Raw genomic sequence first — 7,601 nt, 5'->3', positions numbered from 1 at the left:
TATAGGCACATAACATCTATAATGATTCAGAGACCTGAATAGAATGTACCTGCCCTGACTTTAGTATAATCCTAAGAGAATGATCACATAGGGTCAAATGGAATTTACTGGGTGCATGAATGGCTGATTACATGTTAGAACTTTTTTTAAAAAAATGATTCTTTTCCATCTTAACCAAGGAGTACACGATGGAATGACTGTGTGCTAAACAAGGGGACATGAAACATTAACAGAAGATAAAATGATGCAGAGGAGAAATTGTTATCATCAATCATAAAACATATTATTGTTTATTAATGTGGAAATATCAAATGAAATAATTTCAATTTCAGATTTGTTAAAGAAACTAAAACACAAGTACATTAAGTAAAAGTGAGCAAGAATGTGGAGAAAAGGAAACCTCTGACACTGTTAGTAGGAATGCAAGCTGGTGTAGCCACTCTGGAAAACAGTATGGAATTTCCTGAAGAAGTTAAAAATAGAGCTACTCTACCACCCAGCAATTGCACTACTAGGTATTTAACCCAAAGATACAAATGTAGTGATCTGAAGGGGCAACTATAGCCCAATGTTTATAGCATCAATGTCCACAAGAGCTCAACTTTTTAAAAATATTTTTTAATTGGAGTTTAATTTGCAAACATATAGCATAACACCCAGTGCTCATCCCATCCAGTGCCCCCCTCAGTGCCTGTCACCCAGTCACCCCAACCCCCCCGCCCTCCTCCCCTTCCACTACCCCTTGTTCATTTCCCAGAGTTAAGAGTCTCTCATGTTCTGTCTCCCTCACTGATATTTCCCATTCATTTTCTCTCCTTTCCCCTTTAATCCCTTTCACTATTTTTTATATTCCCCAAATGAATGAGACCATATGATTGTCTTTCTCCAATCGACTTACTTCACTCAGCATAATACCTTCCAGTTCCAACCATGTTGAAGCAAAAGGTGGGTATCCGTCCTTTCTGATGTCTGAGGGATATCCTACTGTATATATAGACCACATCTTCTTTATCCATCATCTTTCGATGGACAGACATCGAGGCTCCTTCCATAGTTTGGTTATTGTGGACATTTCTGCTGTGAACGTTGGGGTGTAGGTGTCCTGCCATTTCACTGCATCTGATTCTTTGAGGTAAATCCCCAGCAGTACAATTGCTGGGTTGTAGGGAAGCTCTGTTTTTAACTATTTGAAGAACCTCCACACAGTTTTCCAGAGTGGCTGCACCAGTTCACATTCCCATCAACAGTGCAGGAGGGTTCCCCTTTCTCTACATCCTCTCCAACATGTGTTGTTTCCTGTCTTGTTAATTTTCACTATTCTCACTGGGGTGAGGTGGTATTTTGGTTTTGATTGGTATTTCCCTGATGGAAAGTGATGCCGAGCATTTTCTCATGTGCTTCTTGGCCATGTGTAGGTCTTTTTTGGTGAAATGTCTGTTTATATCTTTTGCCCATGTCATGATTGGATTGTTTGTTTCTTGGCTGTTGAGTTTTGATAAGTTCTTTATAGATCACAAGAGCCAAACTTATGGAAAGGGCCAAGATGTCTATTGAAAGATGAATGGATAAAGATGTAGAATACAAGAAATAGTGCAAGAGACCATAAGTGGAGGAGGGGAACTGAATAGGGAAAATTCAGAGAGTAAGACAAACCATGGAAGACTCTTAACTAGGAAACAGAGAGTTGCTGAAGGGGAAGTAGCAGGGAGTGGGTTGGGATAACTGGGTGATGGGCATTAAGGAGGGTGCACATGATGTGATGAGCACTGGTGTTATGAGCAACTGATTAATTAAAACTATGTCTGAAACTAATGAATTTAAATTAAAAATTAAAATTAAAAATTAAAAAGAAGTGATAGTATATAGTATATATATGTATGTATATATATATATATATATATACACACACACAATGGAACATTACTCAGCCATCAGAAAGGATGAAATCTTACCATTTACAAGAATGTGGATGGAACCGGAGACTATTATGCTGAGTGAAATGAGTCATTTAGAGAAAGACAATTATCATATGGCTTCACTCATATGAGGAATATAAGAAATAGTGCAGAGTATCATGGAAGAAAGGAAAAGTGTGGAATTGGAAGGAATCAGAGAGAGAGAGACAAACTATGAGAGACTCTTAACTATGGGAAAGGAGTTGAGGGTTATTGAAGAGTAAGTGGGGGGATGGGGTAACTGGGTCATGGGAATTAAGGAAGGCATGCAATGTGTTGAGCACTGGGTGTTATATGCAACTGATGAGTTACTGAACTCAACATCCAAAAATACATCCTATATGTTGGCTAACTGAATTTAAATATAAAAAAAGCAAAAGTGAAAGTAGGCATAACTTGTCTGAATAAATTTAAATAGTACTAAGATGAGTATTGAGCCTGAGAACGGCATTAGAACATTTTTTGAAACTAAAGAAAAATATATCACAAAATAATTTAGTTCTGGAAACTACTGAAGTCCATGACTTTTTCTCTAATATAAAAACCTAAGTTCATAGAGTTACCTTTCCTCTTTTAACCATGATTGATGAGGACTGTATTCAATTAAATTAGAAACAGTTAGGAATTGGTTTGTTATCTTGGATTTCCTTAGTTCTCCACAAGTTCAGTCCATGACTCAGTAATTATTCCTCCTTCCTGCATAGCTTTGACCTTAGATCAGTTTCTATCCCAGAAGAATCAATCCCCTTTCTAGACAAGGGCATTTACTATATCTCTTGATACACTTCTCTCCCTTATAGACTCTGCATCACAAACCTAAATATAAAACCTCACCAGATTCTTTCCTGCTTCCAGGATGATGGGCTCAGGATGATGGTCATGGTAGCCCATGAGTGTGTGGAAGGGAGACAGCCAGGCCTGGGATATGAGTTTATGATCCTATGACTTCACCTACCCACAGGACTCTGTCATTTCACCTACATATGAGACAACCAAATATGCTTGGGAATTGAGGATACCTGTGAAACATTTTGTGCCAGTCACCAACCACCAGGAATAATTACACCACTCCAGTGATGCTGCTTGGGAAAGTCTCTTCTTTCCATGATCCCTTCTTTCCATGAGACAAGGGCGCACATAGAAGGATAATGGAAAGCTGAGTTCTAAGAAATGAGGGACTTACAACAAAGCATGTGCCTGAGATAATATTCTGCTGAAAAATCTACTTTTCTGTTAACTCTAAAATTTCTAACCATTTAATTATGAATGGAGAAATAGGATCACACAAAGAGGTTAGGAAAGATTTGTCAACAGGTTAGAGTACAAGGAGGAACTTAAAGTCAAACGTTGATATGAAAAATACTGACCGAAGAGTGCAATTTGATGCAAATGTGGATGATATATCTTTAGGGAATATATAGTTTACCAACATCTACTCCAACAGATATAGAGATTCTAAGCTTAATGATATACATGAAAGAAATAGACATTTATTAAAGAGTTCTCCCATTTGCAAAAAAAAAAAAAGCAACAAGTTCCTATAGTTCAAAAAGCAAAATCTACTAAAGAACGAACTGATAAACCAAGGTTACTTAAACTATTGAAGATTTTGAAAGTAGCCAATCTTCCCAATGGTTTTTAAAAAGATTTTATTTATTTATTCATGAGAGACACAGAAAGCGAGAGAAAGGCAGAGGCACAGGCAGAGGGAGAAGCAGGCTCCATGCAGGGAGTCGGATGTGGGACTCCAGGACCACTCCAGGACCATGGACCCCAGGACCATGCCCTGGGCCAAAGTCAGATGCACTTAACCCCTGAACCACCCAGGCATCCCCCATTCATTGTTTAATAGCATGCTGTTTAATCCCCATGTATCTGTGGTCTTGATTATTTTTCTTGTGATTAAGTTCTAGTTTCATAACATTTTTTTGGCAGAAAATATGTATGGTAAAAAAAAACAATTTAAAAAAAGGATATATGTATGGTAGGACTTCACTATCTTTGTAGTTGCTGAAGCCTGATTTGTGACCTAATATGTGATTTATTCTGGAGAATGTCCCATGTGCATTTGAAAAGAAGGGGCATCCTGCTACTTTAGCTTGGAATGATCTGAATATGTCCTTAAGTCCATCTGGTCCAGGGCGTCATCAAAGCCATCGTTTCCTTGTTGATCGTCTGCTTAGATGATCTGTCCATTGATGTTAGTGGAGTGTTAAGTCCCCTACTATCATTGCACTATTATCTATGAGTTCCTTTATGCTTGTTTTTAATTATTATATATATTTGTGTGCTCCCATATTGGGTGCATAAATATTTACAATTGTTAGTTTCCTGTCGGATTGTCCCCTTTATTATGATACAATGCCCTTCCCCTCTCTCATTACAGTCTTTGTGTTAATGTCTAGTTTCTCTGATATAAATATTGCTACTCTGGCTTCCTTTTGACGTCCATTGGCATGCTAAGTATTTCGCCATCCCCTCACTTTCAACCTTCAGGTGTCTCTAGGTCTAAAGTGAGTCTCTTGTAGGCAGCATATAGATGGTTCTTGTTCTTTTATCCCATTCTCACAGCCCATATCTTTTGATTAGAGTGTTAGTCCATGTATGTTCAGAGTAATTATGGATAGATATGTATTTGGTGCCATTTTCTTACTTGTTTTGTGGCTGTTTCTGGAGATTTTCTCTGTTCCTTTCTTGTCTTTGTCACTTTTGAGCTTTCCTTTCCACTCAGAGTCCCATTCAATATTTCATGCCGGGCAGATTTAGTGGTCACAAACTCCTTTCGTTTTTGTCTGGGAAACTCTTTGTGTCTCCTTCTTTTTTTTTTTAAAGATTTTATTTATTTATTCATGAGAGACACAGAGAGAGAGAGAGAGAGAGAGGCAGAGACACAGGCAGAGAGAGTAGCAGGCTCCATGCAGGGAGCCCGACGTGGGACTCAATCCTGGGTCTCTAGGATCATGCCCTGGGAGCTCAATCCCTTCTATTTTGAATGACAGCCTTGCTGGATAGAGTATTCTTGGCTGTGGATTTTCCCCATTCAGCATGGTGAATATATCACGCCAGTCCCTTCTGGCCTCCAAAGTTTCTGTGGAGAGATGTGCAGCTAGCCTATGGGTTCCCCCTTGTAATTTGGGGACCTCTTTTGTCTTGCTGCTTCTCAGATTTTTTCTCTATCACTGTATTTTGTCCATTTAATTACAACATGTTTTGGTATTGGCCTGCTTTCATTGATTTGATGGGAGTTCACTGTGCCTACTGGATCCAGAGGTGTGTTTCCATCCTGACTTGGGGAAGTTTTCAGTTATTATTTCCTCAAATAAATTTCCTGCCCCCTTTTCTCTCTCTTTTTATTTTAAAGCTTTTTAAAAAATTTTATTTATTTTTTCATGAGAGACACACACACACAAAGAGAAGCAGAGACACAGGCAGAGGGAGAAGCAGGCTCCATGTAGGGAGCCCAATGTGGGACTCAATCCCGGGTCTCTAGGATCATGCCCTGGACTGAAGGCAGAGCTAAACTCCTGAGCCATCCAGGCTGCCCCTTTTCTCTCTTTTTATTCTTTTGTGACTCCTATAATATGAATGTTATTACATTTGACAGAGTCACTGAGTTCCCTAAGTTTGTTCTCATGTTCCATAATTCTTCTTTCTTTCTTTTGTTCAGCGCCATTATTTCCCACTGTCTTGGCTTCTAGGTCACTAATTCGTTCCTTGCCTCTTTCAGCCTGCTGTCCATTCTAGCAAGCCTGTTTCCAATCTTGTTTATGGCACTCTTCATCTCTGATTGATTCTTTTTAAATTATTTTTTTTCATCTGTGTGGTTAGGGTCTCACTGAGGTTTTCTATTCTTTCTCAGCCCAGTGACTGTCCATCCTCATGACTGTTGCTTTATTTTTTTTTAATAATTATTTTTTGCTTTATTCTGTTCATACATGACAGCCCCAAACCCAACACTTGGTTTTTCTCTTTTGACTTTACTGCTCTGCCACTACCTAGGTCAACAGTCTTCCTCCCAGTAGTATATATGGTTTGATCCTCATCACGCGGGTATAACACAGGTCCTCAGAGATCAGGGCTCTCCAGCACCAGGACCTCCGTCATTCCTTTGACTGTACTCTTGGTGCTGGGGCTCTGCCCAGGTCCTGTCACCCCTGAGGTGTCCTTAGGCCAGAAACACCAAGCAGGCTACATGTTCTCTGCCAACTCTGAATAAACGTGGGGACTGCTTAGAGCCTAGGGTTGAGGGTAGTGAGGCAGGCTGTCTGGGTCCATTACAAAGGGATGCTGTGCTTGATTAATGAAGTCTGCCACGGCGATACCCTCTAGACATGTCTGGAATGGGGACTCTAGGCGGAGAGACTGCGTGCCAGCCACAGGCTGCTCAGACAGGGACAAGGTATGTACTATATCCTTGCATTTGGCGATTCTTCTGCTTCCCAGGCTGCATTGTCTCACATACCAGGTGGCTGAGGAGGCATTCTGAAGGCCATGAAGGTTTAAGTGGCTTTCCTAGGCTCTGGAAGGAAGAGAATAAGCCCCAAGCTAAAGGGTGCTTGGGAGGACAGCTCACGCAGGCCCCGCAGGCCCCGTGGGGGTCTGTAAGCTCAGACTGTGCTGGCATTAGCTCCTTATCCTCTGGAGTCCGTTTCATCCCGGTAAAGACAGCTAGCTGGATGACTGTCAGAATGAGATGCAACTTGGGGGTAAAGACGCTTTTCTGTATGTGACACAGAAATAACCTTAATGTCTAAATAAACCTGTACAAAATTTCCAGTCCAAACTAAAAAAGTTTACCTTCTATGCTACCAACAAACTGAAATGGAGTAAAAGAACAGTCTTACTTTAATCAAGTTCCAGCAAGAGGGCATACTGCTTTGGAAAGCATCTGTCTCAGCAGAAAACACAAGGGTGTGTGTAAAAGAATGTTTCTAGAAAATACCAAAGGCACCAAACAGAACCTTAACTTTGCCTTCCAATTCCCCTCGATGCCACTGCATACCCTGGGTGGGGAGGCTACTTCGTCCAGCTGACTTTGGGAATGTCATAATGCTCCGTAAGGGGGTCCAAGTGTCTGTTGAAGTCCTCCACTCTCTGCTTGTGAGTGTTAGATGCTTTCTTTAGGATCCTTTCCATTTGCCGCTTCTCCTGCATCTTCTCGAAGGCCGCCTGGGCCGGGGTTCGCTTGTCCAGGCCTCGCCGCTTCTCCTCCTCGTTCTTTTTGCTCGTTCCCATCGCTTCCAGAAGTTTCGCCTTGTCTTTGTCCTTCTTTTTCTTCTTCCGCTTGGTCACACCGAGCTCTGTGACGCCTTTTAGTTTCAGGGGCCCCTTCTGAACCTGCTCCTAAGCCGCCATGATGCTTTTCATGACTGTTGCTTTAAATTCTCCATGCGGCTTGTTACTCCTATCTGTTTCACGTACATCTCTGATCATGGCCTCATCCTGTTTTTTTCTTTGGGATAAATTCCTCCTTCTCTGCACTTCATCTACGTCTTTGTCTTCCTTGTGTTAGAAATGGTAGTTATGTCTCTTGCATGTTAAAGTAATGGCCTTATGAAGAATAGGTCACACAGTCCCCAGGGCCTGGCACTTCAGGAAGTGATTCTGATGTGTGCTGCATGCACTGTACTGTTGTGTTTGGGGTGT

General features: G+C 41.0%; 1 pseudogene; it reads right to left on the bottom strand.

Moving 5' to 3' along the window:
• Positions 1–6,793: 6,793 nt before the first annotated feature.
• Positions 6,794–7,310, bottom strand: LOC121482029 (annotated as a pseudogene).
• Between the last annotated feature and the right edge of the window lie 291 nt (positions 7,311–7,601).

The sequence above is a fragment of the Vulpes lagopus genome, chromosome 24, assembly GCF_018345385.1.
Source record: "Vulpes lagopus strain Blue_001 chromosome 24, ASM1834538v1, whole genome shotgun sequence".
NCBI lineage: Eukaryota > Metazoa > Chordata > Mammalia > Carnivora > Canidae > Vulpes > Vulpes lagopus.
Note: the sequence above shows the minus strand (reverse complement) of the source record. Positions and strands in the feature narration are given on the sequence as shown.